Source organism: Sus scrofa, chromosome 18 (genome assembly GCF_054392235.1).
Source record: "Sus scrofa isolate SSC_HxYL_T2T_F1_AM1 chromosome 18, Sscrofa_HxYL_maternal_Yorkshire_Landrace_v2.0, whole genome shotgun sequence".
NCBI classification, from domain to species: domain Eukaryota; kingdom Metazoa; phylum Chordata; class Mammalia; order Artiodactyla; family Suidae; genus Sus; species Sus scrofa.
Window position 1 is genome coordinate 28,026,252 of NC_139400.1, and position 22,601 is coordinate 28,048,852.

Here is a 22,601-nt window from a genome sequence, read left to right on the forward strand (position 1 = left end):
TTCGGGCTCCGGCCCCCGTCGCCCCCTGTGGCCTCCGCCTGTTCACTTTGCCCTTCCGAGGCTTGGATGGGGTTGGAATCACGGAAGGGGCTGCGTTATTCTTCTGTGGACGCCCCGGAGAAATAACGCGGGCGGCCCAAGATGGTTGCTAATCTGGAAATAGTCACATTTCTCGCCCCCCCACCCCCGGGAATTAGGACCTCCAGAGGGTTCCTAGACAACCGGAGAGGGGGCTTCCCCGCCTTTTTGTCGGCGCTGCCTTGCCATTCGCATCCTCACCCTCTCTTTGGAATGACCTTTGCCTCCCTCTTTCAAACCCTGCCTAGGTATTTAAAAGCAAAAGTTTTTGTGCAAAGCAATACATTGTTTTCGCTCATTCATTCGGCCGGTGAATATTTCCAGAGGGCCCTTTCTGTGCCGCATATTGTTCTGGGCGCGCTGGAGGTACGCCTCTTAGGAAGACGAACTCAGAGCTTATATGATAAGTGGAGGAAGCCAGAGGCAATAGGAACCCCCATGCCTGAGAAGTAGGGAGGGGTGTAGAGTAGTAGAAAAACTAATGTTAGAGACTCGGGAGAGGTAGTTTTTGTTAGTTTTTTTTTTTTAATTACTCAATGAATTTTATTACATTTATAGTTGTACAATGATCATCACAACATTGTTTTTTAAATTGTGCGGAGATCACCTGCATCAGAGTCACTCAGGCTGATTTAAATATTGGGCTCCAAAGGGTGTCTCCAAAATCCTGGTTTCTTAGCCCAGGAACCCACATTTTTAACACTCCCCCTCTCACCCCACCCCATCCCCAAATACACAGTATTCTCCCGGTGATTGCCATGCATACCATAATTTAAGAACCGGTGCTTTAGGGAATTACGAAATATCTCAAAGGATGTCAAAAAACAGTTTAACAAGACCAGGACACCTTAGTTTTCAACAATATTCCATTTACCTCAAAAGTCAACATAACTAAAAACACGTCTTTTTATGCAGTGTTTCTAAGAAAGTGACTGAGTATCCCCACTTACCACCTAAGTGCTCAAGCCAGCAACCTACAAATGATCCATCACTCCTTCCTCTCTCAAGTGCCTTATCTGGTTAGATTTTTTTTTTTTTTTTTTTTTTTTTTTTGTCTTTTTGTCTTTTTGCCTTTTCTAGGGCTGCTCCCGCAGCATATGGAGGTTCCCAGGCTAGGGGTCTAATTGGAGCTGTGGCCACTGGCCTACACCACAGCCACAGCAATGTGGGATCCGAGCCACGTCTGCAACCTACACCACAGCTCACAGCAATGCTGGATCCTTAACCCACTGAGCAAGGCCAGGGACCAAACCGGCAACCTCATGGTTCCTAGTCGGATTCGTTGACCACTGAGCCATGACAGGAACTCCTGGTTAGATCTTTTAAAATAGGTGTTCCCTGTCATTTTTACTGTGGTCCAGGTAACTGTCATCTCTCATCAGGAAGCTGCAATAGACCCTTCATGGTCTCCCTGTCACAGGATTTGCCCTCTGCAATCCATTCACCCTCCAGCTTGAATGATCTTTCAAAAAAAGTAAACCATGTCATTTCTCTCCTTAACAGCCTTAATAACATTTGGTTATGCATAAGTTAGTCTAAAATACTTTGAGGTGCCTTCAGGGCCCTTCCTAATCTCACCCCCTGCTGCCATCTCTACCCTCAACTGTCATAGACTTCTCCCTCAGGCTACAGTTGAACTGGGAAGCTGGCGGGTCACATAAGACAGGAAGTTCTCCCAGCTAATAACTCGTGTAAGGGCTGCTCTCTGCACAGAACTTCTCTCTCTACTCCTTCCATTCATCTGCTTAAACCTGCACATGAATAAATCCTAACTACTCCTTAAGGTCCCTTCGAGGAAACATTCCCTCATTTCCCCCTTCCATCATCACACCCACTACTTACCACCTATGTTTATTGAGCCCTCACAATGTGTCAGGCCCTATTTTAAGTCCTTTACACACATTATCTCTTTTATTTAATTCTCAAGTGGAGTTGATGAAATGGGTACTGCTATTATTATTTTCTCATTTTGCTGATGGAGAAACCTGGGTATGCAGAAATTGCTTGCTCAAACTCAGATAGTAAAAGGTGGAGCCAGACCTGAAAGCCATCAGCCTGACCTCAGAATTGTGCTCTTAACCATTACCAGCTTTTTTCAGACTGTAGGTTGAAACCCACTGATGAAGCACAGAATTAACTTAGTGAGTCATGACCAACATTTCATAAAAGAAATAGAAAATATCAGAGAACATCAAACTTAGTAACACTCTTGTTCTATGAAATTCTTATTTCAGATATATAAATATATGTATGTAGATGTGTATGTTTATGCTAGATCATGCTATAAAATGCCTTTATTTTGGGATTACAGTTGCAAAAAGACTGAAAGCACTGCATTACTCTTTCTGCACAGTACTTCTCCAGTCATGTATCCTCCACAATCCTGTGAGGGCAGGGATTTTGGCCAGCATCTCATGCAAGGCCAGTTTCACAGTAGACCTTAAATAGCGGGAGACCTCTGTTTCTACCCTCCTCGGAAATACGAATTACAGACAGCCTTCAGACCTCAGTACCCAATGGTTCCAGGACCCCCACGGATAACCAAAATCTGAAGATGCTCAAGCCCCTTATATAAAATGGCATATGTAGGGTTTGCATATAACCCACCCACATCCTCCCATTCTCCTGTGAACTTTAAATCACCTCTGGATTACTTATAATACCTAATACAACGTAAATGCACTGCAAATAGTTGTTAGTACAATGTAAATGCAGTGTGAATAGGTGCCCTGTGCATGGCATATTCAAGTTTTGCTTTTTGGAAATTTCTGAAATTTTTTTCAAATGTTTTCGATCTACTATTGGTTGAATCCACAGATGTAGAACCTGTGGATTCAGAGGGCCACTGCACTTACCTAAGACAAGGGAGCCTGGGAACCTTAGTTGATCTGTCCAAAAGGCTAAAAATAACCTGAGATTCTAGAATCAATCTCAGAAAAAAGGCAGAAAAATCTACCATAACAAATTAAAGAAAAACTATATTGCAACAAAGTTACAGTGATTATGTTTTGCACAAGGGAGACAGAAACTGTAAACAGTATAATATGGGGAGAAAACTCCATACGGGTAGGTAGTAAATGCATTAAGAAAAAAATGTCTCGAAATGCCATAACCTTGGGGCCCAGAGCAAGTTAAAAAGGAAGCTTAGACCCTTGAGAAATGTCTTGGAGCCCAGCAGCCTGGGCAGTGCAGGAGATTCCCAACTTGGCTTTGCTTTCTGTGAGCCATGGTCATTTGATTGACTATAAAAAAATTACAGCACGTGGTAAGTACCAAATGAGGGGTGATACAGATAGTAAGCACTCTGAGAGTCAGAACTGAAGTTACATGGGAACTCCTAGGGGGAGAGAGAAACAGAGAGATGAGCTGAGGCAGCTGTTCTCACAGGGGACTCTTCAGGACTCACTGATAAACTGCGGGGAGTCCCAAGAGAAGCAGCCTCCCCATCTCTACTTAAGAATGTGTGCAGCCCCCACCCCATAGGGATGAATGGGAAGCTGGCCCTGTGAGCAACTTCGGGGGAGGGTTGATGCTGGGGACATCAAGGGCTGGCCTAGGCAGGGTCTTCATTTCCAGAGAGCACTGGCCCCAGTGGCCACTGCCCATACTTTCAGAGGCCACCGGCCTCTACTGGGGAGGCATGAGACATCAAAACATGGGTGCTGGAGTCCAATTCCCAGTTCAAAGCCTGGCTGTACCACTTCCTACCAGGAAACTTCAGCAGTGGCTTCACATAAGCTTTGTCTTCTTTACCTGTGACATGGAGGTCAAGAGGGAATACTCCTAAAGGACTTGGAACGGTGCCTGGCACCCAGGAAGCACGTGGTAAGTGCTGGGTATTATTAGCTCTTCCCCATTACCATTCATCATGTAAACTGCTTGGTACAAAATACAGGTGTGTGGAGTTCCCATCGTGTCGCAGCGGAAACGAATCTGACTAGGAACCAAGAGGTTGCAGGTTCAATCCCTGGCCTCGTTCAGTGGGTTAAGGATCTGGTGTTGCCGTGAGCTGTGGTGTAGGTCACAGGTGCAGCTCGGATCCCACGTTGCTGTGGCTGTGGCTCAGGCTGGCAACGGTAGCTGTAATTGGACCCCTTGCCTGGGACCCTCCTTTTTAGGATGTGGCCCTAAAAAGCAAAAACAAACAAAACAAGATGCAGGTGTGAGCAATGATGGCTGCTGTGCTGGAGACGTGATGAGTGAATGTTCCTGAGCACTTGTAAATATCTCTGGGGACTTCCCCAAAAAGCTGGGGAGCATATTCAAGGGATGCCAAAACAAGGGATTTGTGTAAGAAAGCAGTGTGTAATAAGGTTAGAAATGTTGGGGTGAGGGTTTTTTTTTTTTAATTCCTGAGGGTGATTTGGAGAAGAGGGAAAGGGAAACTACTGTTACTTTTCTAAAAAAGATATTTGATGTGTTAACATAACTTTTTAAATTTATTTTTTTATTTTTTCTTTTTTGGCTGCACCCCCGGGCATGTGGAAGTTCCCGGGCCAGGGAATGAATCCACTGTAACTACACTGAATCCTTAACCCACTGCACTGGCCAGGGATCAAACCCGAGCATCCACACTGCTGCAGTCAGATTCTTAACCCACTGTACCACAGCAGGAACTCCCATGTAACAACTTTTATTATTTTTTTATCTGTTTTTTTGTTTTTTCTTTTCCCCTTTTTAGGGCCATACCTGTGGTATATGCAAGTTCCCAGGCTAGGGCTCCAGTTGGAGCTGCAGATGCCGGCCTACATCGCAGCCAAAGCAACGCCAGATCCAAGCCACATCTTTGACCTACAGCCATAGCTTGCAGCAATGCTGGATCCTTAATCCACCAAATGAGGCCTGGGATCAAACCCTCATCCTCATGGACACTATGCTGGGCTCTTAACCCACTGAGCCACAACAGGAATTCCATTTTCACAGGGCCCTTCTTTCCCTGAACCCAAGCTCTGCTGATGATCCCCTGTAATATAGATCTCCTCCAAACTGTTTCTCAAGGGTCTGCCCTGTACATGAGACTTGAAACTGTGATCAGGGTCTCATTTCATATGGATGCTGCAAGTTCAACAGGTTAAAGCCTGACCTTCCTCAAAGCTCCTCCTCCTGTGATCCCTGTCTCAAATCAGTGTCTGTGGGTTATAATGTCTTAAATCTTTTTTTACATTTCTTCACAGTTCAATTCAACACATATTTATTGAGTATCTACAGTGTACCAAAGCCTTCCTTGGTGCTGGGGTTACAGTGGGAAACATGGGCTTTGTCCTTCTAGACTGATTAATCAATCAAACATGGGCTGATTAATGCTCTTTCAGTTCAACTGAAATACACTAAATTCTTTTTTTTTTTTTGGCCACACTCAGGCCAGATATGGAACCTGTGCCACAGCAGCAACCTGAACCACTGCAGTGACAGCCCAGATCCTTAACCTGCTGAGCCAACAGGAACTCCACACTAAACTCTCTTAAATAACTATTTCGCTTATAACATTAATAAATTTCCCTCAATGCTTTTTCCCTAAACGATTTTTTTTTTTTTTTTTTTTTTGCTGTTTAGGGCTGCACCCATGACACATGGAGGTTCCCAGGTACAATCGGAGCTACAGCTGCTGGCCTACACCACACTTCATCAGGTCCTTAACCCACTGATCAAGGCCAGGGATCGAACTTGCAACCTCATGGTTCCAGTCGGATTCGTTTTGGCTACACCATGACGGGAACGCCTTCCCTAAACATTTTAAACAGCATTTATATATGGAATATATTCACTTTGCCTTTTAAATATTGCATTTAAATTGCCTGATCTAGAGTTGTCTTCCATATGCAGTAGGTGCAGCCAATAAATAAATAAATAAATAAATATCTGATCTAACAAACAAAACCTTCTTGTATACATAACAACAATAACCAACTTATTGAGTATTCACTAAAAGTCAAGCACTATTGCAAGCTCTTGTATGAATTCATTAATTTTTATGAAACCCTATCCATTATTATCTTACTGATTTTACAGGTAAGAAAACCAAGGCAAAAAGTTCAAGTTACTTGCTCTCAGTCAGACATCTAGCAAGTAGCCATTAATCAAATAACTCTTATAAATATAATATATTAAACTTATAGTGAATGTCAGATTCTATTATTTGCACACTTGTAAAAATCTCTAATACAAGTCTAAAATCAATTATTCAATTATTTATTTTAGATGGGAATCACGAGGCTGATTTGTCAGATTTTCTTTTTCTTTTTCTTTTTTTTGCGGTCTTTTTAGGGCTGCATCTTCGGCATATGGAGGTTCCAGGCTAGGAGTCAAATCAGAGCTGTAGCTGCTTGCTTACGTCACAGCAACAGCAACTCGGGATCCGAGCCGAGTCTGCGACCTACACCGCAGCTCACGGCAAAGCTGGGTCCTTAACCCACTGAGAGAGGCCAGGAATCGAACCCTCATCTTCATGGATGCTAGTCAGTTTCGTTAACCACTGAGCCAGGACGGGAACTCCCAGATTTTCTAATATAAAACATTACCTAAATCTTGCAAACGTTGAAAATGCCAAATTATTCAGAATTAAGGTGAACACAAAAATGTGAATACTATGGAACTGGTTTATTTCATCATTCTCATACTTAATTCTGAACCTTCTTAGGGTTAAATGACATTCACGGTACCAAGCAAATTGAGGTTACTGCCTCAAGCCTATTGGGTTTACCTTTGCAAGAGAATCGGGATTCCTGTGTCAGCAGTCTGAGGTTGATTTTTGGCCAGAATGTGTCAGAGAGATTCTTGTGCCTTCTTGTGAACAGCCAGTCCCTTCTATGTGATGCTTTGTCAACAGGGTTCTCCTAGACCCTACACTGTAGATTAGATTCCCATGATGCCTTACCTACTACTGATCAGGTTATGAGGTCTGAAGAAATCTGGTAACCACCCAGGCTCCCTCCCCCCTTGATTAGGTCCAAGTGACCTCTTTATTGGATGACTGTATCCTTTTCCTATTCTTGCCCTGTTTGCCATAACCCCCAGTTCATTCTAATGACAAAAAAAAAAAAAAAGGTAGCTGAGCCAGACTGTAGAAGGTCCCAGTGGCCTCCTTAGGAACTGTTTCATAACTCAGTATGCAACAGATAGCTTTTGACAATTTTGTGCAAGGTACTAACAAAATGGGAATAATGTAGATTCACCAGGAATCCAAATATGAGTTGAGCCACTGGTCCCTAGGGGGCACTCAAGACTTTCCCCTTCTTCACCCTGTGTGAAGTCAGGATGAGCAAGAAATTTCACCCCACCCCGCCCCCACCCCATGAAGGAAGAAAAGCTTACTAAGATTGGAGAATATGGATTAAGTTACATTTCCTCAGGGTAGAGCCTTTAAAGGGTAAAAGGTTCAGCCTGAGTGGATTCAGTCTTCTGTCTTCAACTTACCCTAAGGGGTTACAAGGGCTGCCCTTGCCCTACTTGGAGCCACCCCAGCAAGCAGCCTCTCCCCCTACCCCCGTACACTGAGGAAAGCTTGGGACAGCCCCAGCCTTTGGGCAAAGAGACTGTGGATTCATCTTTCTCTTGATTTTCTCTGTTGAGAGTGGCCTTTTGTTCATTAGGCAGTAAGATTCTAAGATGTGGAATTCTTTTGTGGCTCAGCCGGTTAAGGATTTGGCATTGTCACTGCAGTAGCTTGGGTAGTTGCTGTGGCACAGGTTCCATCCCTGGCCCAGGAACTTCCACATGCCTTGGGAACAGCCAGAAAAATTTTGAAAAAGCGTGAAATGATTCTATGAGGACAATGTAAGATAAACTAAAAAAAAAAAAAAAAAAAAGATTCTAAGACTCACATTTGGGCATCCATGGGGGAACATGGACAGAGACATCTAGAGTCCAAACTGTTTTTCCTGACCTCTGCATTGTGGTTTGAGGTCAAATAGCCAGCTAATATAAAGTTCTCTTTTGTCTAGTTGTGTCATTGCTGCCTGTTCATATATGTCCCCCGGGGACCTCATGGGAAGGGGAGATGGCTGGCCAAGGCAGGGTTTAGGCATTCCCAGATCCCCAGCCAAATATCATCTCCTTATTATGTTAATGTCACTCCTTGAAAGACATGCTGCACAGACTTAAATTAAGCTGGAGATGGCCAAAAGAAAAGAAAAAGACCCCTAGGGGAAATCAAGGAAAATTCAGTACTGCTTGGTAACTGATGAGATACTGAGTGACGAGGAGGGCAAAGGTCAGAGGTAATTCCAAGGTTTTAAGAATTAAGTGATGGAAAGAGGGTGGTGGTGTTGTTGACAGTTATCTAAAGGGACAGCCTATTTACTTATTTACTTATTTGCCTTTTTAGGGCTGCAATGGGGCATATGGAGGTTCCCAGGCTAGGGGTCCAATTGGAGCTGTAGCCGCTGGCCTACACCACAGCCACAGCAATGCTGGATCCTTAACCCACTGAGCAAGGGCAGGGATCAAACCCGCAACCTTATGGTTACTAGTGGGGTTCATTAACAACTAAGCCACGATGGGAACTCCAGGGACAGCCTATTTCAATGGAAAGAGGATGTTTGCTTTCAGACAGATTGAGTGACAGTGGCAAAAGGGAAGTCATGTGTTGTGGGAAGATTATTCTGGGCACAGTCAACAGCCTGGAATGGAGGAGGGAAGGTTGAGGCAGAGCAGTCAGAGTGAATGGTGAGTGGAGATGCTGCAATGGAAGGGGGGGAAGGATTTGATAAGACACAGGGAAGAAAGCTTAATCAGGGCTTGGAGATTGATTAGATTTTGAGAGTGACAAGTGAGTGAGTTATCCAATAACTCCCTAAGACTTATGTAGGAGCTTTGGACAGCTGCTTTTTTTAATGAGATTATTCTCTCATTTCATTTACTTATTCAACAAATACCTTGTAACAGTGACCTATGAGTGGGACTCTGGATGAGACTAGCTCAATAGGTTCCGCCTTCTCTGGAAACTGCCCCCATTCACAAAAATGGTCCCCCAGAAGTCATGCCTATACTTCTGAAACACCTCCTCCCCCTCCCCCCTTTTTGCTGAGTGATGCAGGCATAATCATCTGACCCACGCTGTGCCAAGTTTAGGAATTTAGGATGTTTGGCTAAGAAACACAGAGACTGGAGTTCTCTTGTGGTGCATCAGGTTAAGGATCTGGCATCAGTGCAATGGCTCAAGTCACTGCTGTGTCTCAGGTTGGATCCCTGGTCAAGGAATTTCCACATGTTGTGGGTGCAGCCAAAAAAGAAAAAAAGAAAAAAAATTGTAGAGAAAGCAACTAAAACTCTGAATGCGAAAAGAAATACAGTTATCTCACTAAATTTAAGACCATCTGAATGTCTGTAGAGGAAGAAAGATTAAAAAACCATGTGTTAAAATAAAAAATAAGTTGTGTTTAAATTGATGGGATACTAAGGGGTTTTGCTTATTTCTCTTTCTCAAAATTTTATTTTTATGATTACATTATTTTCATACTGAATGCAATCTTCCAGATGAAAGATTTGTAGAAATAAATAATACCAGATCTAATTAAAGGAAAGCTTACTGTAATATTAGGCTTGCCTCTTTTTACATTTGAAACTTCTATGGTAGGAAAAGAACTTCAGGGAAGTACAATGCATAATTTTGGCAACCACTGGGTAATTAAACAGGTTCTCCTCACTGACCTTTTAAAATTTAGTTTTGTTGTTGTTTCTTTTTATGGCTCCACCTGAGGCACATGGAAGTTCCTGGACCAGGGGTCAAATCCAGGCTGCAACTGGGGCCTAAGCCACAACCATGGCAACACTGAATCCAAGCCACATTTGTGACCTACAGAGGCAATGCTGGATCCTTAACCCACTGAGCAAGGCCAGGGATCGAACCCACATCTTCACAGAGACAAATCAGGTCCTTAGCCCTCTGAGCCATAACAGGAGCTCCAACATCTTAAAATACAGTTTTAATAAAATTTTAAAAGAAAGATATATAACACATAAAAGTGGACAAATCGGAGGAGTGGAATTCCATGAAACTGCAGCATCACCTCACCTGTGTTACCTGTGGAACCAGCACCCTGATGGAGAATTAGAACATCCCCAGAACCTCGGACTTCTCCCTCATGTCTCCTTCCAGTCATTACCACCCCCTTCTCCCTCAAAGGGGACCATCAGCCTGACTTTGATACCGTAGATTAGTTTTGCCTGGTTTTGAAGTTTACATACCTGGAAATTTACAGTATGCATTCTCTCGCATCCTGCTTCTTTTGTTCAAGATTGTGAGATTCACCATATCATACATAGCTAGAGGTCCTTCCTGCAGTTTACAAATATGCCACAATTTTTCTATTCTACTGCCACAATTCATCTGTTCTACTGTTGTGGACATTTGAGTTTCCAGTTTGATAATACTATTAATAACGCTTGCGTTTTTGTTTTTTTTTCTTTTCACAGCTGCACCCATGGCATACGGAAGTTCCCAGGCTGGGAGTTGAATCAGAGCTGTAGCTGCTGGCCTACGTCTGAGCAATATCAGATCCAAGCGTGTCGGTGACCTACACCACAGCTCGCAGCAACACCGGATCCTTAACCCACTGAACAAGGCCAGGTATTGAACCCGCAACCTCATGGTTCCTAGTCGCATTGATTTTCACTGTGCCACGATGGGAGTTCCTTCACAGATTTTTTTAATTCACAAAAATTTTAGGAAGGAAAAAGGGAAAGGCTAAGGGCATTCATTATAAACATATATGAATAGTTAAATCATTATTATTATTTTATTTGCTTTAATTTCAAAGTTATCTACTTTTTAAAAACAGACATTCAAAACTGCAACATGGAGTTCCCGTCATGGCGCGTGGTTAACGAATGCGACTAGGAACCATGAGGTTGTGGGTTCGGTCCCTGGCCTTGCTCAGTGGGTTAACGATCTGGCGTTGCTGTGAGCTGTGGTGTAGGTTGCAGACGCGGTCGGTTCGGATCCCGCGTTGCTGTGGCTCTGGCGTAGGCCGGTGGCTACAGCTCTGATTTGACCCCTAGCTTGGGAATCTCCATATGCCGCGGGAGCGGCCCTAGAAATGGCAAAAAGACAAAAAACAAACAAACAAAAAAACTGCAACATAATCTGTCAACCGCTTACTTTTTTCTTTTTTGTTCTATAGACTATTATAGATGAAGGGGTAAAGAGGTCAAATGGAGCAAACCTCAAAATGATTCTCCACTGGAGCACTTTGTGCTCTGAGGCACTGAGCTTTGAGTATAATCTTTCAAAATTATTCCAAGATTACATGCTTTATTAGAGATTTATTTATCTAGAAAGCATTTTATGGAGTTCTCTTGTGGTGCAGTGGGTTAAGGATCCAGCACTGGAGTTCCTGTCGTGGCACAGTGGAAACAAATCCGACTAGTATCCATGAGGATACGTGTTTGATCCCTGGTCTTGCTCAGTGGGTTAAGTGGTGTAAGTCACAGATGCAGCTTGGATCCCACATTGCTGTGGCTGTGGTGCAGGCCGGCAGCCGCAGCTCTGATTCGAACCCTCCCTAGCCTGGGAACTTCCATATGCCGTGAGTATGGCGCTAAAAAGCAAAAAAAAAAAAAAAAAAAAAAAAAAAGTATTTATTTAAGCTTCTGAATATATTACTTGTGGTTCAAACATTAAAATATTTATAAACGCATACAGTCAAAAGTCTCTTTCCGGAGTACCCGTCGTGGCGCAGTGGTTAACGAATCCGACTAGGAACCATGAGGTTGCGGGTTCGGTCCCTGGCCTTGCTCAGTGGGTTAACGATCCGGCGTTGCCGTGAGCTGTGGTGTAGGTTGCAGACGCGGCTCGGATCCCGCGTTGCTGTGGCTGTGGCGTAGGCGGGTGGCTACAGCTCCGATTCAACCCCTAGCCTGGGAACCTCCATGTGCCGCGGGAGCGGCCCAAGAAATAGCAACAACAACAACAACAAAAGACAAAAAAAAAAAAAAAAAAAAAAAAGTCTCTTTCCACCTCAATTGTACCATCTATCTAGTTTTTTTTAACTTAATGAATTTTATTACATTTATAGTTGTACAATGATCATCACAACCCAATTTTATAGCATTTCCATCCCAAGCCCCCAGCTCATGCCCCCATCCCCCAACCGGTCTCCTTTGGAAACCATGAGTTTTTCATAGTCTGTGAGTCAGTATCTGTTCTGCAAAGAAGTTCATCGTATCCTTTTTTTAGATTCCACATATAAGTGATACCATATGACGGTGGTATCTCACTGCACAACTGCACTCAGCATGATAATTTCTAGGTCCATCCATGTTGTTGCAAATGCCATTATTTCTTACCTTTTTATGACTGAGTAATATTTAACTGTGTTTATGTACCACATCTGCTTTATCCACTCCTTTGTCCACCGCTATTGTATATAGTGCTGCAATGAACACTGGCGTACATGTACTTTTTGAGTCATGGTTTTCAATGGATAGATGTCCAGGAGTGGGATTGCTGGATCAAATGATAATTCTATTTTTAGTTTTTTGAGGAACCTCCATACTGCTTTCCATAGCGGTTGCACCAATTTATATTCCCACTAACAGTGTAATAGGGCTGCCTTTTCTCCACACCCTCTCCAGCATTTATTATTTGTAGACTTTTTGATGATGGCCATTCTAGCTGGTGCAAGGTGGTACCTCATAGTAGTTTTGATTTGCATTTCTCTAATAATTAGTGATGCTAAACATCTTTTCATGCGTTTTTTTGCCATCTGGATGTCTTCTTTGGAGAATTGTTTGTTTAGATCTTCTGCACATTTTTTGATGGGGTTGTTTGTCCATCTATCTAGTTTTTATGCACCCCAGGAAGTAGCTACTGCTGTTGGTTTCTTATTTTTCTTCCAAATATTTTAATATAAGCTACCATGAAAATATACTTTTCACTTTTTTTTTTTTACAATGATAGCATATTCTTTTGTTTTTCTGTTTTGGCTGCACTCATGGCATTCAAAAGTTCCCAGGCCAGGGACCAAACCTGCACCATAGCATGGACCCAAGCTGTCAATATACATATACATATATATATGTATACATATATATATGGCCAGAACCACACTAGAATTAACCTATCCTAAAAAAGTAGCAATAATTTCTTAGTTTCATTAAATATCTCATCAATGTTCATTTTTCCCTGACGTTTCAAAAAATTGTTTTGGAGTTCCCGTCGTGGCTCAGTGGTTAATAAACCCAACTAGCACCCATGAGGACATGGGTTTGATCCCTGGCCTTGCTCAACAGGTTAAGGATCGGCATTGCTGTGAGCTGTGGTATAGGTCAAAGATGTGGCTCGGTCCCATGTTGCTGTGGCTGTGGTGTAGGCTGGCAGCTACAGCTCCAACTTGACCCCTAGCCTGGGAACCTCCATATGCTGTGGGTGCGGCCCTAAAAAAACAAAGAAACAAAAAAAAATTTTTTTCTCATTGTTTATTTAAATCTGGAAATGAATAAGGTCTGTATATTGTGATGGGTTATATGTCTTTTTAAATCTTTATTTTATTTACTTATTTGTTTGTTTGCTTGTTGGCCATACCTGTGGCATATGGAAGTTCCTGGGCCAGGGACTGAACTCACACCACAGCAGTGACTGGAGCCACTACAGTGACAATGCCAGATCCTCAACCCACTTTGACACAAGAGAACTCCATGAGGATATGGGCTTGATCCCTGGCGTTGCTCAGTGGGTTAAGGATGTGGAGTTACTGTGGTGTAGGTAATTAGGGTTGGGTGAGATCATGAGGGTGGGTCCTCAGGATGGTATTAACTTCTTTATCAAGAGAGAGGGAGATAGGAGATCTCTCTTCTATCAAGAAATACAGGAGTTCCTGTCGTGGCACAGAGGTTAACGAATCCGACTAGGAACCATGAGGTTGCAGGTTCGATCCCTGCCCTTGCTCAGTGGGTTAACGATCCGGCGTTGCCGTGAGCTGTGGTGTAGGTTGCAGACACGGCTCGGATCCCGCATTGCTGTGGCTCTGGCGTAGGACAGTGGCTACAGCTCCGATTGGACCCCTAGCCTGGGAACCTCCATATGCCGCAGGAGCAGCCCAAGAAATAGCAAAAAGACAAAAAAAAAAATATATATATATATATATATATATATATATAATGTGCGGCCCTAACCTGGAAGGGGGCCCTCACCAAGGATCTCACCATGCTGACACCTGGGCTCAGATTTCCACCCTCCAGAACCTGAGAAATGAAGTGTTGTTTAAGGCACCTAGTCCATGGTATTCCAACAATCCAAACTGCCTAAGAAATTCCCATCCATGAACCACTCCTTCCATCTCCCCTGGGAAGGAGGCGACACTCATTGATCAGCGATGCTGGAGAAGGACCTTTTAGAGAGATTATCCTCTGGATGATATGATCCTGGCCTCCCCGTGATCCACTCCAGAGTAGCTCTGGCCCTGCAGAGGGCAGTTCTACATGGTAAATCTACCATGGGGGAGGGACCCACCAGGAAGTATGTGGCTACCAATCTAAGTCTGTTCCCCAATTCCTTTTATCTAATAATGTTGATATTTTATCTCTATTTCTGCATTGCTTCTATGCTCAGTGTGCAATAGACTGCATGTACGTGTATCCCCCCAAATTCATATGTTGAAAATTACCCCTCAACATGATGGTATTAGGAGACAAGGCCTTTGGAAGGTGATACGGCCATAACAATAATAATAGGGGGCATCCTTGTGAATATAATTAGAGCCCTTATAAAACAGATTCCAGAGCACCCACTTACCCCTTCCACCATGTGAAGACACAGCAAAATGATGGCCCTCTATGAATGAAGAAGTAAGCTCTCACCAGTCACCAAACCTGCTGGCACCTTGATCTTGACCTTCTCAGCCTCCAGAACTGTAAGAAATAAATTTCTGTTGCTTATAAACCACTCAGTCTATGGTATTCTGTTACAGCCGCCTAAACGGACCAGAGGGAAATTCTAAACACAGCAGATTATCTGATACGTTTGTATGAAAAATTCAACTGAAATGCTGTAGGAGGGTATGCTCCATAGAAAACAAATTAAATTAAAAACCATGGTAAATATTAACTTAGGGGATGTGTGGGGAGGGCAGGGGAGCTGTACAAACAATGAAACTAAAGCACAGTAAATCGGCAGGCTCAGCATTCTTTCATCCCAGACGTTTATTGATAGCCCTCATCAGGCCAGGCATGTTCCCAGGCTCTGGGGACAGAGTGGTGAACAAAGTGCCTTCCCTCAATAAATAGAGTCAGAATTTAAGTCAATAAGTACATAACATAATACTAGGATGTATGTGTGGTAGGTTTGTGAAGGAAAGGAAAATGGGAAAAGAGATGAAGGGGGAGGGCATTATTCTAAACAGGAGGGTCTGGAAAGACTTCTCTAATCAGGTGATATGTGAGCAGATTCATGGCTGAAATAAGGAAGTAGGTCAGACAAACATCAGGGAGGAATGTCTTCTGGTAGCGGCAAGGGCAAGTGCAAAGGCCCTGAGGTAAGGATGTGCTCAGCATGGTTGCGTGTTTGCGGAACAAGTAAGGCCACTGATGCTGGGGAGGAGCGATGGAAACAGCAGGGGGACAAGGGTGCCAGAGCCAGATACTACAGGGCGTTGCAGGATGTGGCAAGACTTGAAGACTTTTTTTTTTTTTTTTGGTCTTTTTAGGACCGCACCCATGGCATATGGAGGTTCCCAGGCTAGGGGTCGATTTGGAGCTACAGCTGCCAGCCTACACCACAGCCACAGCTATGCTGGATCCGAGCCGCATCTGCGACCTACACCACAGCTCACGGCAACTCAGGATCTTTAGCCCACTAAACGAGGCCAGGGGTCAAATCTGCGTCCTCATGGATACTAGTCAGGTTCGTTAATGCTGAGCCACAATGGGAACTCCCAGTATAACGCAGTTTTTTAAATCATATGCCATACTGCTCTGACAAAGCCAAAAAAAACCAACACAGGAAACAAAAACCACCAAAAAGCCGAATGACCTCCCATGTTCTAGTTCCACAGGCAATGACAGGGGTGACCTCCTTCTATGATGCTGAAACCTGTTCCCTGTAATTGTCACCCACTGGCCTAATTCAGCTATTTGGAAAGACCCCAAGAAGGCTGCTCTTCCGCACCCCCACGAGGGGAATCAGGTGTGTGAAGCAGATCTCTCAGGAGACGCTCTGAAGCTGCCCGTCGGCCTGGACTCTTCTCACCAGACAGTTTCCTCACAGAACCAACTCAACTCGTGATAAGCAGCAGCACAGATGGGCAGGCTGGGGGCTGAGATAAGGGATGGGACAGGGTTTGAACTTAAAACACAACGGACCAAGCCTTCATCATGCTCTGGGCCATGCTTAGTGGGAGAGGTCACGAGGGAGAACTCACACTCGCTGTGTTCACTATGCTCTGGTTTAGTGCTACAGGCTTTATATACATTATTTCATTCAATCCTCAAAAACAACCCTGTGTGGGAGTTCCCGTTGTGGCTCAGTGGTTAAGGAATCCGACTAGGAGCCATGAGGCTGTGGTTCTATCCCTGCCCTTGCTCAGTGGGTTAAGGGTCTGGCGTTGCCGTGAGCTGTGGTGTAGGTCACAGATGCGGCTCGGATCCTGCGTTGCTGTGACTCTGGCGTAGGCCGGTGGCTGCAGCTCCAATTCGACCCCTAGCCTGGGAACCTCCATATGCCGCAGGAAGCGGCCCTAGAAATGGCAAAAAGACAAAAAACAAAAAAAACCTGTGTGGTTAATATCATTGACTCGTACACTCTAAAATGGTTAAGATGGATGTGTTGTACAATATGGGGAATATAGCCAATATTTCATAATAACTGTGAATGAAAAGTAACCTTTTAAAATTGTATGAACAATATTTGAATTTTTAAGACTACAATTTAAATTTAAAAATAGTTAAGATAGTACACTTTATGTGTATTTTATCACAATTAAAAAAAAAAAAACCTTATGTGGAAGGTATTGTCCCCATTTCTCAGAAGAGGAAACAGAGACTTAAGAAATTAAGCACCTTTTTTTTTTTTTAGGGCTGTACCCACGGCATATGGAGGTTCCCAGGCTAGGGGTCTAATCAGAGACGTTCCTGCCGGCCTACGCCACAGCCACAGCAACTCAGCATCTGAGCCTTGTTTGTGACCTACACCACAGCTCATAGCATCACTGGATCCTTAACCCACTGAACATGGCCAGGGATCGAACCCGAAATCTCATGGTTCCTAGTCGGATTCGTTTCCGCTGTACCACGACGGGAACTCCAGAAATTAAGCACTTTTTAGACTTCAATAAAAATTATTTTTTTAAGAAAAGAGGTGTTCCTGGTAGTGCAGTGGGTTAAGGACCTGGCATTGTCACTGTTGTGGCTCAGGTCACTGCTGTGGGTTCAATCCCTGGCCTGCAAATGTTCACATGCTGCAGGCATGGCCAAAAAAAAAAAAAAAAAAAAAAAAAAAGAAAGAAAAAAGAAATTAAGCAACTTCAAACTACCCAGCTAGTAGCTGTCTGAGCCAGGTGTGCCTGGCTTCAAAGCCAATGGCTTTCAGCCCTGCTGGGAGGTCTCCAGGGAGGAGGTAGATGCCAAATGAAACGGAAGGAATCAGCTCTAGGAGGGGGGATCATGGTCTTTCTTTAGAGTCTCACAGTTTTGCCGGCTGCCAGCTTGGCAGTGAGCAGTGAGCAAATGCCGAGGTGAGGCTCGTTAATTACCATCCCCCCGCGCTCAGCAGCTCTGGGAGAGGGGGTCCATCAGTCTGTTTCTCACCCATGAAGGCCATGTCCACGGGGGGCTCCGCTGTCTGCAGCAGGGGGACACGCAGCTCTGTGACTTCTTGGAGACTCCGCAGGAGGCTCCTTTCACTTGATTTTGGGTTCTGAATTAGCTGAATTTTTAGATGATGCAAATCCAATTCTTTCCCTGGAGGAGTTGGAGGAAATGACAAGTACTTGACAGAGGGCAAAGAGACCATCAGCATAGCATTAAAACCCAGTGAGGAGAGTGGGGGTGGGGGAGGGAAGGCTTAGGAGGACAGGTGAAGGTGTGATGAATAATTACAATAATAACACCACCGACCATTTTATAAAGCACTGTTCCAAGCACTTCACATGTATTAATTCATTTAATTTTCATAACCATGTTACGGGGTTATCAGGTGTTATAGTTAGCGAAAGAGTACACAGTTTATAAAGCATTGGCTTATCCTATATTCAATTTCCACCAAAACAAAGTGGAAGAGTGTTTCTTATAACAGACAAAAACTTGAAACCACCTGGAGGTCCAACATCAGGGACTATTAAAGCCATGGCATTGAAGCAGATGCAGGTAGGTAAGTAATAATAATAATAACCATTTCTATGCAGTGCTTGTCACCACCACCTGCGCTTTACATACATTATTACCTCCTTTGACCTTTAAACAACCCTTTCAGGGAGATCCTCATAGGGCCCCATTTTACAGGTATGGAGACTGAGGCTCAGAAGCCTTAGATCGTTAGCTAGAGTAGATTTGAAACCCAGCCCCTTCTTACTTCAGGACCTAAGCTCTTATCTATGATGTATCCTGGCTTTGAAGCCTGGAAGGTAAAAAGTATTACACAAAACTGCTACTCACAGGATCACGATCCATAAAACCCGAGGCCGTGGGAAAACGCCAGCCGTAACTACAGTGTGTGAATTCAGTAAGAGGGTGATCTGAGTGAAATGAATGGAAGGTGTTCTCTTTAAATACAGTTGTTAAAGGAAGCCCCGTCTCTTCCCTGCTTTCAGGGGACAGACCCCCTTCGCTGTCGTCATGCTCTGTGCCACTTTGAACATCCGGACCTTCATGTCCTGGGTTCCAAAGGGAGAGAGGTGGCAGAAAAGAGTTGTTTTCCTTTCCCAGTTTCCCTGGGACCTGTAGACCTGTCCTGACAGCTCTTGGCTGAAGTCACACCCGCTTGGAGCAGAAGACTGTGGCCCAGGTGTCTCTGGGGCCCACAGGCCAGTGGAGTCCCAAGGCTTCTGGGAGCCCAAGACTTCATTCACACGCCTCGCCACGGGCACCTGTGTCCTCACACGTGCCATCAGTGGCCCAGGGTGACTCGGGGGTGACACTTGGCTCCTTCCTTGACTTGCAGAAGACAGACCAGGCCCCCAGAGCTTCTGTTGGTGTCGCTGTGTTTACCGATGATTTCAGAGGGCAGACTGGAGGTTCACATCAAAGCCGCATGATATCCTCACCTTTCTTAAAAGTCTTTTGCCTTTCTCGCCAGTTCTGGCTTCTCACCACCTCTCTGCTCTTCTGTGTGTCTTCTGTTTGCTCCTCTCACTCTTCTCTCCTCTTTCCTAGTCTCCTCCCAGCTCAGGGGCAAAGCCAGTAATTCCTCCCCTTGCCTCTTGCAGAACTGCTTCCCCTCAAATCTCCAGGAGACTCAGCAAGGTTCTTTTCCTCAAAAGATACCTCTTTTCCTAAGAGAAGTTCTAATAACAATTGTTTAGCAAAAAAGACTTGTTAAAAACAAAACCTCTGCATTTGTGATCATCTGTGGTCAGCAGACCCAGAAAACAGACTGGGTAAGACAGGGATTTGTGTGCAGGTTTACTGGGACATGCTCCTGGTAACAACCCTGAAAGAAATGAGGGCAGCAAGACTGACGAGAGGGGGAAGTTAAGCTCTGCTGCAGTTGAAGTCTTTATCTAATCCTGCAGAAAATTCTGGAACTGGGATGGCCCTTTGGAATTACGCCATTGAGGCAAGGGGGCCAGGCCTTTGTGCTCCCCTCTCCACATGCATATTAGAGGTCAGTCACTGCATGACTTCGGCAGCAGAGGACTGGTTTAAATGGGGACAGGGCAGGCAAACTCCCAGCAGCTGTGGGAAGGAGCACCTGGCTCCCGGGGCGGGGAGGCACATAGATGGCAAACACTGCATTAATAATAATTTTTTTTAAGTATAAAATAATTGGGAGTTCCCATTGTGGCTCAGCAGTAATGAGCCCAACTAGCATCCATGAGGATGTGGGTTCCATTCCTGGCCCCACTCGGGGGGTTAAAGATCTGGCATTGCCGTGGCTGTGGCTCAGGCCGGCAGCTGCACCTCTGATTGGACCCTTAGCCTGGGAGCTTCCATGTGCTGCAGGTGCGGCCCTAAAAAGAAAAAAAAGTATAAAACAACCTAAATGCCTATCTACAGGGGATCTGATAAATCAGTAATGGTACATCCATGCCAATGAATACTACGCAGTTGTTAAAAGCTCAGTCTATTTACTGACATGGTGTGGTAGTCAAGATATATTCTTAGGTGAAAAAAACAACCTGAAAAATGGTATTATCTCATTATTCCATTTTTACATTTAATAAAAATCTTTTTTTTTTTTTTTTTGCCATTTCTAGGGCTGCACCCACGGCACATGGAGGTTCCCAGGCTAGGGGTCTAATTGGAGCTGTAGCCACCAGCCTACACCAGAGCCACAGCAATGTGGGATCTGAGCCGTGTCTTTGACCTACACCACAGCTCACTGCAATGCCGGATCCTTAACCCACTGAGCAAGGCCAGGGACTGAACCTGCAACCTCATGATTCCTAGTCGGATTCATTAACCACTGAGCCACGACGGGAACTCCAATAAACATATATTTAAATATATATATATTCTAAAAATATCTAGGCCAAACTTTTAATACAGACTGCCTATGGAGAAGCAATTATACTAAAAAATAAACAATAAGCATTATTTTTATTATAACAATAAGTTGAGCCTAAAACCTTTAAGGAAAAAAAAAAAAAAGTCCTAGCCAAATGAAACCAGGTAGCTGTTGATCAAATTTAAGCCAAGGAAGTGACTTTTCTTGCTGCCCACTTGAATTTCTCTCACCATCAGTTTTGTGTGAGAAATGGTATTTCTCTGCACTTCCTGCCTTAAATTGTGCTGCAGCTTAAGCAGCTGTTGAGCAGCTGTCACGTCCTGTTCCAACACAGAGGTGGCTGTGAGCACCTAATGGGAAGGCTGTTGGCTTGCTGTCCAGTGTGGGAGGAACAGGAAGAGCTGGGGTTGCCCAAATTCCACAGTTTTGTTGCCAGGCAACAAACTCTCTGGCTGTCCCTGCTGCTCAGTGTCCCTTGAGGCAGGAATCCTGGCCTTGTCATCATTATCATCAAAAGAACAATGACCACTTATTGAGTCTACTGTGTGCAGGCGATGTACCAAGCATTTTACATTCATCATCTCATCCCCTTCTCACAAAAAGCTTGTAAAGTTATACACAATTTTTCTGTTTACAGATACGAAACAGAGGTCTGCACTACTTTGCTAATACACTAAAGCCACTGAACTGTACATTTATGGCACATGAAGACTTTCTCAAAGCTGTTTTAAAAGAGGGAGAGAACTAAAGTCCATATAGGGGGGATAACTTGCCCAAGATCACAGAGCTGCAAAGTGACAGGATGTTGTCAGCAAGAAGGAAGCAGGTGATGGATGCTTGTAGTATCTGCTATACCAGACCTCCCGACAGCCTGCAGACACAGCCTGAGTCTGTGGGGACCATGGGCTCCAGGGTGGGCAAGCCCTCTGGGCAGTCATTCCAGCTGTGAGCAGTAGCTGCTGGGTTCTTCAGAGAGTGACCCTAGCAGTGTGGAGGTGGAGAGGGGGTGGTAGGAGAGGGAGTGAGAAAGACCAGTGACATCTCTCATGGGAAGCCCCTGCCAAAAATGCTCCACTGTGTGGATGGCTGTATCAGTAGCTGCTGTAAATCAGCCACGCACCAGGTGGAGAAGGGGCCAGAGTTGCTGCTAGGGTTCTGTTCCAAGGGTCCTGGGAGCTGGGCATCCAGCTAGGGTGTTAGAGAGGTAGGGGGCGCGGGGAGGAGGTCTCTGTGGGAGGGGCAGTCCCAGGCTGGGTCTCAAATCGCTGTCTCCACCCGCGCTGGAATATGTCTTTCCTCTCTGTTTCCGAACCAGCTGTGTGGGACTTGTGCTAAGGACACGTGCTTGTGCTGCTAACCAGACAACGGGCAGCATTATCTTGAAATAGTATGAGAAAGTTTAATGGCTTTGAAATCCTTTGCCTTATCACAAGAAATTTCCATAAGAGCTGTTAAACACTTTAAAGATAATTTTAACTGCTGTAAAACTTTGAAGGGTGGTAAAAACACTTTTAAATTTTTTATTTCTTACTCAGGCAAAATTTCTCACTGATAGTGATTACTTGGAACTTGAATAAATCATTATTCAAAAATCTTCATTGGCAATTATTTATCACCATTGCAAGCATATAAAAAAGGAGTTCCTGGTAGTGCAGGGGGTTAAGGACCTGGCTTTGTCACTGTAGAAGCTTGGGTCACTACTGTGGTCTGGGTTTGATCCCGGGCCAGAGAACTTCCAAGTTTCTCAGGCGTGGCCACCCCCCAAAAAAATAATTTGAAAGAGTTATGTTTGTGCTCTATTTACCATCTCATCTCCTCTGCAGAGCAGCATGGCCCAGGCAGCCACTGGCCACACGGGGCCACTGAGCACTTGAACTGTGGCCGGTCCAAATGGAGATGTGTTATGACTGACAAAACACACCAGATT

At 44.5% G+C, this 22,601-nt stretch overlaps 1 protein-coding gene across 1 annotated transcript in view; it reads right to left on the minus strand.

The window, feature by feature from the left end:
* NRF1 (nuclear respiratory factor 1) overlaps nucleotides 1-20,817 on the minus strand; it is a 195,418-nt gene extending 174,601 nt beyond the window's left edge. Inside the window, exons 1-3 of the mRNA XM_085005493.1 lie at nucleotides 18,664-20,817; nucleotides 17,818-17,970; nucleotides 14,810-14,925 (exon numbers count right to left, since the gene is read on the minus strand). The gene's annotated coding sequence lies outside the window, so the exon portion shown is untranslated. The remainder of the gene's footprint in view (nucleotides 1-14,809; nucleotides 14,926-17,817; nucleotides 17,971-18,663) is intronic.
* Between the last annotated feature and the right edge of the window lie 1,784 nt (nucleotides 20,818-22,601).